The sequence below is a fragment of the Uranotaenia lowii genome, chromosome 1 (genome assembly GCF_029784155.1).
Source record: "Uranotaenia lowii strain MFRU-FL chromosome 1, ASM2978415v1, whole genome shotgun sequence".
NCBI classification, from domain to species: domain Eukaryota; kingdom Metazoa; phylum Arthropoda; class Insecta; order Diptera; family Culicidae; genus Uranotaenia; species Uranotaenia lowii.
Genome location: NC_073691.1, coordinates 108,211,355 through 108,222,958, shown reverse-complemented (window position 1 = coordinate 108,222,958; position 11,604 = coordinate 108,211,355). Strand labels below are relative to the sequence as shown.

At 36.4% G+C, this 11,604-nt stretch overlaps 2 long non-coding RNA genes across 2 annotated transcripts; one reads left to right on the top strand and one right to left on the bottom strand.

Annotated features, from left to right (window-relative positions):
- Nucleotides 1-3,087: 3,087 nt before the first annotated feature.
- Nucleotides 3,088-3,885, bottom strand: LOC129739919 (uncharacterized). Its single transcript, XR_008736013.1, has 3 exons — nucleotides 3,650-3,885; nucleotides 3,440-3,586; nucleotides 3,088-3,385 (listed from the first exon to the last, which is right to left on the bottom strand). It is a non-coding gene; the product is annotated as an uncharacterized LOC129739919 (long non-coding RNA).
- Nucleotides 3,886-7,695: 3,810 nt separating this feature from the next.
- Nucleotides 7,696-9,134, top strand: LOC129739846 (uncharacterized). The gene is made up of 3 exons (XR_008735989.1): nucleotides 7,696-7,944; nucleotides 8,040-8,216; nucleotides 8,877-9,134. It is a non-coding gene; the product is annotated as an uncharacterized LOC129739846 (long non-coding RNA).
- Nucleotides 9,135-11,604: the final 2,470 nt, after the last annotated feature.

Genomic DNA, 11,604 nt, shown 5'->3' with positions numbered 1-11,604 from the left:
TTCGGGTTTATCCAAGAATTGAACGGGAAAGTGCAATTGCTGGTTCTGATGGTGAGTTATTTATTTTGTATTTTATATTGTTCAGGACTCTCTCACTCAATTTCAGATAAACAAACTCGAAGCATCGTATTTTATGACCAAAAATGATCATGTAACATAAGGGCTGTCCCAACGGTAGATGCAAAACACGGTTTTCGACCACGCTAAAACATTTCGGCTGGCACCGGTGTTGTAAATTGCTGTTTTAGCACAGTTATCGATTTCAAAATTCCCAACAGTTATACGCCTTTGTTCCAAATTCATGCAAATTTGGAACAGGATTTCAAAATATACGACAGACCGATTTAGTTCACGGTGAGAAAATTTTGGCCAACAATGATTTCTTTCACACATGTTTGGGTAACATTGGGTGTGATAATAATTTCTTTTTGAGATATTATTTGAATTTTTTTTCGCTTCAACCACCCTATACGTAACATAAATTGAGAATAGATGTTAATAAAAACCATATCAAGTAGAAATAATAGATGGCACATTATTCTCGATTTAATATCATTAAATAAAAAGCTTTTCATTTGGGCTCAACGAATTAGTGAATCCAGTCAGCGTTCTAAAATTTGAAAAAAATAAACGAAAAGAAAATTTTAATACTTTTTCGATGAGGTAAAATAAATGTTTATTGTTTGTTCTATAATTTTTGTTTTATTTGAGATATTGAGAGATTTTTAGTTTCATATGGATTGCTCGGAGTTTTCGTCAATATTTTTATTTATTTATTTTTCTGTATCCATACATAAATTTACAAATAGTGAAGCAAGTTTTTGTCAAACAAAAATGTCGACAAATCAAAGGGAAATTTCCTTTGACTTTGGGATAAACATTTCTCGTTTCCTTTATCAATGTCAGCAATAACTTGAAAAAAAAATTGCTTTTTCATTTCATTTTAACAAAACTTTATTCCATTGATTCAAAGCAATTTGATTGAATTAATTGAAGAATTGTTTCAATTGACCTTTTTTCCTCGTTGTGTAGTCATTTTAAATTAGTGAAATCCTGATAGAATAGTTGAAATAATTATTCTGTCGAAAAGAATATTCGTAGAATTAATTTTAAGACAATCAACCGTGAAACTCAAAACTTATGCAATTTTTCCAATAAAATGGGTTTTTTCTTCTCAATTATTGAGTGTCTGCAATGGAAGTGTTTCCGTTTTAAATTTGCTCCTACACCGGTGGGGAGTGGGTGTTTTAGCCGATTCTAAAATTTTAAATTGTGCTAAAACTGGTATACTTAAAACCAATATTTACACCTGAACCGTTGCAGGTGCTCTAAGAAGAGCCGTTTGGTGGACGACTCCGAAAATTTACTCGGTCCGTATTAATTTAAGATTAAGATTTTCCTCAAAAGTTTTCTCAGTGCAATGCTAAATTTAAAAACAATTATGCTACCGCCCGGTGCGCGAAAGAGTGTGCACACTTAATCTTTTCTCCTGTGGTCGGAACGATTTTGTCCTGTATTTTCAACAGCTGAAATTACAGGACGATTTCAGGACAGAAAAATAGCTCAGGAAAACAACTGTCAAACTCATCTGTAGGTTCGAAACGATTTTCTCCTGTAATTTGCAGTAAGCTGAGAAACTTTCCTGTAGGCTCGAGGCGGTTTCCTTTCTATATATAAATGAAAATGAAGGATTTCTTCTAAAAAATAATAACTCTTTTTTCTTCAAAAACATTAAATTTTATTGATAAGATGAATTTAAAAATTATCACTTCGCTGCTGGTCCTGATGTTGTTTTTGCTTGACTGCTATTTTTCCTGAAAATTTCAGTCGGCTTATATTCTTTAAAAAAAAAATACCTGCTTCACAACCACACGATAATACTGCTGATTCCAGTGGTTCTTTTGATGTTCAGCCATCAGGTTTTAGGGAATCTTGACCTTGGTGTTCTACTCCCTCAACCCGGTTGGGCGTTGAATGCTGCGACCGGCCAATACCTCGAACTGGTTGGGAATTCTTGGATCCTTAGGAACGAATTACACCTTCCGCCTGGCTTATAGCAGCTCCCGCGATTCTCAATGATCGACTATTGATTAGTCGCACGAGCGGGAAAGTATACGAAGCAACACGCATAGGATAGAAAAAGATAAACTATAAAAAAGCGCGACAGAAAATGGTTGACAGCTGATGTTTCCCCGTTATACAGGACAATTGTTGGAGTATCTGTGCATCCGTGCGAATGTTGTCCAGAATTTCAGGAGAAATGAAGCATCCTGGGATTCGGGATGGTTCCCATACGAACTTCGTTTAATGTCAGTCATTTCCCTGTGGTTCGAAGAGTCATTATCCCGAGGGGGTAATTTGCAATCTTAGTGTGTGTATCCCAAAACTGGTCCGCTGAAATGAGCAAAACCGGGCCGCGTATACTCACTTATTGGTGCGTTTGCTCTTAATTGTTTGATATTTTATTTATTTCTGAGTGCACGCAGAAAAAGAACGGGGAGTCGATTCAACAAAACGTTTTGTTATTCAATTTTGTAGTATCAATGCACTTTTAGTGAGTATTTCTGAAATGAAACTCGATTCAAAACAGAATCCAACATTTAGTAATTTTGACAAAATAGTCGAAACCAAGCCATCGTGTATGGGAGAGGGCCCGAGTAGCGAAGACCATAATATTTATCATAACACAACGTTCATTTTCAGTTTAACTTTAAATTTCACGGTAAAATCATATTATTTGTCGAGCACTTTGGATTATGATATCACCACACATTTCATAGTAACCGTGGAAAATATACCCGCTCAATGAAAAGCATAGTAGGACCACTAGAAAGATTAGTAGGAATTCTACTTGCCGCCTACTAGCCATCCCATTGTTTTCTAGTGGAAAATGGCCCAACCGATACAGTAGAAATGACGTTCCCGGTTCAGAACGACAGCCCTGATTGACATCTGTCATGGTTTGATAGTATTTGTGTGATAGGTATGTGCTTATGTGTGAGTGCATTAAAGTTTGAATGAGTGTGTATTAGTGCGAGCTAGAAAGGGGATTCGGAGTTTTGTAATTAAAATAAATGAAAGCAAAAATTGGTTAGAATTATACTTTTTATTCATTTTCAAGATCACGAAAAGTTAAACATAATTTATTTTCAATAAACACGGGTTTCTTCAGATCAAGATCTGATTTTTTATTTTATCAATCGCCCTGGTCACGTCGATTGCATCCGATCATTACACATTGAATCCAATGTTTTTCGACTGCCTTCATTCTTGCTGATATCCGGAACATTGATTATCAGCGCGATTCCGTGTGAGGCACGTCCTTCGAATTTCCCTTGAACTGGCGTCCGGAGTCACTGGTTGCAAGAACTATCCTGTGTGTAACCTGTAGGAAGAAAGAAAGTTAAAATCCTGTATAAAAATTGTTTGAACTACTTACAGCATAGTCGGCACAAGTTTGAAAAAATAAATTCTGCTGTTTTTTGCATCGACCACGATTCTCCCAACTGGCAGTCGGCCATATTTTGGAATCTAAGAAACCCATTCTCACTCGGCGCACACATATGGTTCGACGTTTTCTCGTATGCTGAAAAAAAGGAAAACATGAAATTAATTGTACTAGAAGTACATGCATGTTATAACAAATTACAATTTTTCTAGAAAAGAACGTGAAATTTGCGCAGCTGATGATTTTCGCGTCCTATTCCTGCCGAACTGTGCTGCTTCTATGAAGTTGTGGTTGGTTAGCGTTGCGAAAAAAAGGTCAAAGCCTGCTTGGATGACTTAGGCCGATGACATAGTGAGTGCGATGCGATGCGAATTGGCGGAAAATTTACGGACGCAGCCTATGCGAACTCGAGCGGCGGAACAAATTAACACCTGCTTCGCCACGTTGAGTATGTCAGGTTTAAGCGATTCACATACATTTTCATCAAATGTGGTTCACCGCATTGAATCGCATTCACCGCATCGCATCGCATCGTATTCACTATGTCATCGGCCTTATACACACTTAATCTTTTCTCCTGTGGTCGGGAAAATTTTGTCCTGTATTTTCAACAGCTGAAATTACAGGACGATTTCAGGACACAAAAACAGCTCAGGAAAACAACTGTCAAATGCACCTGTAGGTGCGAAACAGTATTATCCTGTAATTTGCAGGGAGTTTAGCAAAACTCCTGTAAGTTCGAAAGGATTTCCCCCTGTGATTTTAAATGAATTCTGCTATCCTCTCCCCTTTCTCTTTTAATTTTTAAATTCAACCAAATCGCTGTTAAATAAAAGAAACGTTCATAGCGTTCAGAACAACATGAATTTATTTTCATTAGATAAATAAAAAAAAACACTTTTTCTCGCAAAGAAAACACATTTTCACCATCACAATTTACACCACACATTCGAAACAGGTGATCTGTTAATAAAAAAAAACCAATTAAATTATTTTCAATAAAGCACTGGATGGCAGTGAAACTTACCGATGCTTTATGCGAATGTGGTTTTTGAATCCTTGCGTTTCGTGGTCATGTCAGCAAACTGATGCAAGTCGAACCGGCCAAACACGAACCAAACCGGGACAAACGGCTCGTCCAAAAATAAGTCATCAAACTATCTATGGGTTCCATCACGAGTTTTGCTGGAATCGGGCAGGCATCAACTTCATTTGAAATAAACAAAACGAACTCAATCGAAATTATTTTCTCTTTGCGCGAATAGCGTCCGCCGAACAATACGAACAATAAAAAACGGCAACCGTAAAATGGATGAAGGGTTGAAAATTATACGCGGTTAAAATTTTATGCAGTGGCGGAAAAGAGAAAGGAGATTTGACAACCAATATGGTTAACGTGATTCAGGAAAACACTGTCCTGAATTAATGGCGTTTGTTGGAGTTCCTGTGGGCACGTAGAAGTTTCATCAAAAATCACAGGAACAATGATGTGTCGCGTGAATCGGGTGGATGTTCATTCGAATTTCGGGAAAATTAAACCATTCCCCTGTGATTCGAAGAATCAATATCCCGAGGGGAATATTTGCAAACTTAGTGTGTACTAACAAGCGAAAAACGGTTAAAATTTTCAAGTAGTGTTGCACAGGCGAAGGTTTTATCTTTTCACAGCAAAAAATTTTTAAAAGTATTCGGAATCTAAAATACGACCCGAATAGAACAGAACCATGGTATCACATTCATTATCCAATGAATTTAATTGTGACCATGTACTTCATGGTTAAAAGTACATCCGAGCGTGAATAATTCAAGCAATTTAAACATTCCCAGTTTTTCGTGTACGGATTATTTGACTGCCGCGGTACTGTTTTTTTCCTCTACGTAATCGTCGGTCGAGGTCGGTCCGTAGTTTTTCGAAAAATCCATTCGAAGTGTTCTGAAGTGATCCCAATGGTGAGTAAAAATCGAAATTAATAAGAGGCAACTATATTGATTCGTTTATTTTTATCATTTCTAGCAAAAAAAACCATCACAAACTGCGAGTGAGTAGATGCCGGAAGCGGCTACGGATAGCCGGAGTGTGAGAGACGGGTCCAGCGGATTAGACGCAATCAATTGATGTGAGTAAAGTGTGAAGTTTTTTTTAATAAATAAATTTGAACAAATCCATCCGTTTTAATAAAATAAATCTGAAAATGATGACAAAACCAAAAATAAACACAAAAACCCCACCATGAGCAAATATTTTCAGATTTTCATGGTTTTACTATGAAAAATTGGAAGCTGTTACAACCATGAACTTCATATTTTTTTGCTTCTCAATGTATGCAAAATCGCCATTTTTTTCATGGTCACGCTGCATAACAATACCCCTTTTTCATGGTTATTTTCGTCAAAACGATTAAATGTATGGTCAAAAACTATGAATTCTAATGTGCATTCACGGTATCTTGGACGATCATAATCATTGTGTAAACCATACAATATATGGTATATGTGAACATGGAATTCATTGTTTTTTCATGGTGCAATCCTATTCGGGGAGTGATCTATTTTTTTGCAAGTGTAATTAAAAAAAGATGTAATTTTCAACTCCTTTTGATGTAATTTTAGTCTTTATTCAAAAAGTGAATAGAAATAAACTGTTTTGGTTTAATTTTACATTCCGGAATGCAAAGTTCAAACGCTCGATGAAATTTATATCACAAATAGTGTAAATTTATATTTGTTGAATGAGATATTACAAGTTTGATCTAAAATTACATCAATATCTATGTGAAACATAACAGATGCAATGTTTTTTCGCGGCATAAGTGTTTATTACTTTGACTCGAGATGGTGGTTCTTGCACACTAGCCAAAAACTGTTGCTCGGAAGTCTCGGTTGTTATCCACCCAGGCAAACTTTTGTCGGATAGGTGTATCATAAAGTGGTAGGTATATGAAATGGAATAAAAGTATTTTGATATGAAATTACTAAAATTCTTTTTTATTTATAGAATCGGCCAATTATTGAGAATCGACCAGAGGAATGATGTGAAGTTTCCTGCAATTATCATAGTAGTCAGTCAGGTACAATCCGAGCATGCTGAAAACATTGACCCGTAAAAATACTACACGGAAAATAATAAAAAGGTAAAATTTACCGAGTTAGCAAAGGTGAACGCTCGTGAAAGCCAAAAAGGTAACTTCTAGCTCTTCGAGGTGAAACTCACCTCACAGTGAGGTAAAATTTACCTGAATCGAGGTTGGAAAAAAGGTACAATTCACCGAGAAAAAAGGTGAATCCAAAAAAGGTAAATCTTACCTCGTAGCGAGGTGAAGTTCACCTGAATTGAGCTCGATAAAAAAGTATAATTCACCTAGAAAAAAAGGTAAATCCAAATAAGGTAAAACTCACCTCGTAGCGAGGTGTAATTGACCTGAATTGAGCTAAACAAAACGGTACAATTCTTCTAAAAAAAAGTAACTATTCGCCGAACCCGTTCATTGAGGTTAAGCTGTTTTGTCATTCTAGGAACAAGTTTTGCTTTGTGCCTAATATGTGAAAATCGGAATAGAATGGTAAGTGTTCTTAAATATCATTTAGTTGTGCTGGTTCTCGTCATAATACTATTGATTTTGTTTCAGATCGGCCCATAGAGCTTTGAGGTGTATTCCACGTCATCCTCCAGCCGGAAAAGCCGAACCTGACCGGATTATTCGAACGGAGGAGGCCATGAATGTACGCAACGCAGGTGGATTCAGCGGCCATAGCGGCTCAGAAGAACGCGAAGCCGAATTACCAGTCCCTATTTATCTCCAATAAATATTATTTTTGAAAGAATTTTGTATTTTTTTAATTCTTATTGAAGAAAACAATCAAACCAACCAGCATTTACCTTTTAAATCAGTAAATGGGAAAACGGTATTATTTACTATTTTGCTAGGTGAATGCGAAAAAGGTAAAATTTACATTTTTGCTAGGTAAATTGAAAAAAGGTAAAATTTACCTTTTTGCTAGGTGAATGAAAAAAAGGTAAAATTTACCTCGAAAGAGGGGTGGAAAAAATTCACCTCGCAAAAAGGTAAATTTTACCTTTTTTTTATTTTCCGTGTAATAATAAAGGAATCATCATACACGGAAAATGTCAGCTACTTATAAAATGTGTTGTAATTACACCTTCGATATAACTAATCGTCTGATGCTCAAAATATGTATAACTACAATTCAAATTTGGGTAGCCCAAATACAGAAGTAACTAAAAAATTACCGTCGTTTAGGCAATTCTGAATAAAAAGTTGTTGTTGTTGGAATCGTATTAAAAAGGGATGCCAAAACCATCCAAAACAATTTGCAAAAGCTTTCCAATGGTGGCCAAAGTTAATCGCAGTTGAAGAGTGGTAGAAGTTAACGTTTCAAATTGTCATTTTAAGGTGATCATGAATCGATTGGCCGTTTGCTTAACGTTGTTATTTTGAGTTCCGGTTAATTTACATCGAAATGGGTATAAGAATCAGGTAAGTAAACGTAAAAAATCCGAGCCTCTTCCGTTGCATTTCCACCGGTGAAAAAATTCTTAAACTATTGTTTATTCTTCTATGATCTTATTTAGAGTTCTCTGTGTTTGGAGTTCGACGGATGATAAATAAAAAGAAGTATCATACGGTTGTTTCCGGACAGCGGATTCGTCATACGAAGCGGAAGTTCATTCAGCCGGAACTGTTTCTTCGGTCTTCATACAAATCAACTAGTTTGATTCGGTGCTGACCGTAAATGAAAAATTGAAAAGGTATCAAATTTGTTAGTTTATTTGTTTTCTAAAACAATGATTTCTAAGCACTTGCAAAGTGGGATCAAAAATTTCCCCATCAAATTTATTATAGTATTGAATTACTATTATTAACTATATTAGCACTTTTTTTTGTACGGAATTTTCATCCTCTAAAAATAAATATTGAGCACCTCAATCTTCAACTTAAATCTGAATTACATTAATATTTGGCCGGCCTTCGACCAGACCGAACTGAGCGTCATTAGAAAATTTCAAAACAACGGAAACTAAATCTCGAGTTATTCTTACCCTAGATCGCAAAACCGAATACGAATGATTGAAATTAATTCCTTGAATTATAAACTATTGATTCCAGCTCATGAACATCAAAGATTTTGTTTCTAGCTGAAAATATTTGAACATGAAGTTCAAGTGTCTCGGAAAAATGCTGATGGCGTTCAGTTCGGACTGGTCGAATCACGACCATTTTAAAATATTCAAGTTGAAATTCTTTTTTTAAAGGATGGTTAACCGCAATCAGAACTGTATTTATTAACATTAATGTCGAATTTCGATGTGTTTTGATGTAACTGGGTTCAACTTAAATTTGAGAATTAATTGTAATAAATTCTTTTTCCCATATTCACAATTATTAATTCAGTCTAAACTTTTTTTCAGTTCCGATGAGGAAATGCGCTTCTTCCATATTCCAATACCGACGAACATCCGAGGACAGATTTTTATCAAGTTTGCCGCCACGAGTGAGTCTATCGGGCCTGATGATGGATCCGGAAGCTGATTGCTGGAGGATAGGTTCCGACGGAACCGGATGAACAAGGACAATCCGTCAATTATTGCCCAAGTGTTTTAGTTCTTATGATATTTTATATATTTATTATAAATTTGCTTTGCAATGCAGTTTTTTTTCCAAACTGTTGTTTAGAAATAAAGAATAAGTATGCATAAATTACTTCTTATTGTATCTTGAAGAAATTTCAAAAATATATTTATGAGGAAACAAATTATTTGAATGCTGGCATCCCTTCAAATTATACAGAATTGACTAACTGGATGGAAGCCAAGGAATATTTAAAGGAGGTAGTGTCGAGGCAGCCCTGCTTTTGTATTAGTACATACTGCGACGTCATAATCACGAAAAATCTGTTAATTTACTAGGAAATTTGCCTTTTTCGTTGATAATTTGAAGAATTTGCTGGAGATGTTCCACTTTTTATAGCTGTTATTCCAGAATGATTCTTGCTCTTCAAGATCGGTATGAAAAAAGTTGGATTTTCGAGTAATTTTTGTATGCAATAGACCATCGAAGTTAGAAAAAATGGTGGATTTTCCCTACCTAAATTTGCAAAACTAAAATTAGTTCAAAGTCCTCCATGAAAATGATCAAGTCAGTGCAGTTTAAGATCCTTATTACAAAAAAGTTATCAAAAAACAAACTTTTATACAAAACCACAATTATTTATTGGTACTTTAGTAAATCGAGTTAACAATGTTAATTGTTCTACATAAGAATTGAATATGGTAAACCGATTAGATAAAAATCATGACGATCAGTTGAACACTCAATAACTACCAGCTAGACCTTTTAAAGTAGATTTTTTATTCGTTTTTGAACGTTTTAGCTTCAAGATGGCATTGCGTTCATTATTAAAATGAGAAAAAAAACATAATGCAATCTTCAAAGGACCAGAAAATTTCATAACATAGTGAAATAGAAGTCTTACAACACAATCAAAATTAAATTGGAATTCATTTTCGTTCTAAAACATGTTTTTCTTCGAAATTTCTGCCATTCGCATATAAATTCTCGATACAGTCGTTTTTGTGACGTCACAAAAAAAATCCAATATGGCTCTCGACACTACCTTATTTCAATATTCCTTGGATGGAAGCTCAAAATTGTATTAGAGCTTTTTGCTCACGCTCTGCGTAAAGCGCCCAAACATAAAACTAAGTGGAGACACTTTTCTTGAAACTGTATAGATTTTTATACAGAATTAGATAACTTTGGTTACCGTGTATACAACATCTCCAACCTAGCCCTGTTCGTGGTAGTGGATGACCGTTTTTTTTGTTAGGTGTTATTTTGTAAATATATACCACACGAAAATTAAATCCCATGATTTTTTTTTATAATCAGAGTCGAAACACCGAAATCCATAATTTTTTACTAATATTTTTTAATATTAACGATGAAAAGACTTTTAATTTACATCCCTGTGTATTTTTACACGACAGCTTTCTTCGTCGGATTTCGTGCATCGACTTCGATCTAAATTTACACGCTCCCAAAATTACATCATTGGAAAAATACACCGTGATAGAATTTTAGGTCAAAATCAATGTTCCGTTTTCGTGCATCGTTTTCAATCTAAAATTACACGAATTTTTCTTGCTGTGTTTGGTGTAGTATGCTCATAATTAAAAGTGTATGCGTGTAATCGGTTCAATCAGCTGACTTGACTGCTGCACGTTGAAAGTAGAAACTGATGGCAGAGCTGGGTTATAGCGGAGGAAATCAGCGTGAGGAATTCGGAATCGATTCACAAAGACGACACACGCGAAATACTTTGTATAATACTTTATTGACCGAATGCAAATTATATAAACGAACTGGTTGTGTTTAGCGAGAAAGTTCGACTGACGAAAAATGGTCGGATGACCGTTGACACTTGCAGGCGCAGGGTTGTCCAAAAGCCTGCTGTCAGGTAACGCAAATATCCAGGGTGTGTTAAGACAACTGTTGCACCGTTCAACACTCCTCCTCAACAGGTGTCGACTCCACCAAGCCCATCATGTCGCAAAACTGCTTGTGCTTCACGGGTCCCAGGGGCTTTGTCATGATGTCGGAAACCATGACATCTGTCGGACAATACTCCAGGACTACTTGCTTCGACTCGCACAGCTCCTGGACGAATCTCTCACGAGTGTCTATGTGCTTGGACCTACGGCTAGATCTCTCAGTCTTCACAAATGACAGGCACCCTTGGTTGTCTTCTTCGATTTTCGTTGGACTATCTTGAGGTTCTCCTAGATCACCGAGCAGTTGCCTCAACCAGATGGTCTCTTGGCAAGCCTCGGAGAGGGCGACGTACTCCGCCGCCATCGACGATAGTGTTACACTTGATTGGCGGCGGCTTGTCCACGAAATTACTCCACCACCGAAATAGAATATCGAGCCGGAGGTAGACCTTCTTGTTCCGATGTCTCCTGCCCAGTCGGCGTCCGAATAGCCGAGCAGTGATTGATCAGGAGCCCCGCCCAATCGGAGGAAGTAGTCGCTTGTCATTTTCAGGTACTTCAGTACTCGTTTGGCGGCAGTCCAATCTGCCTCGTAGGGAGCAGAAAACTTACGACCTAGGATCGCAGTAGCAGCACCAATGTCCGG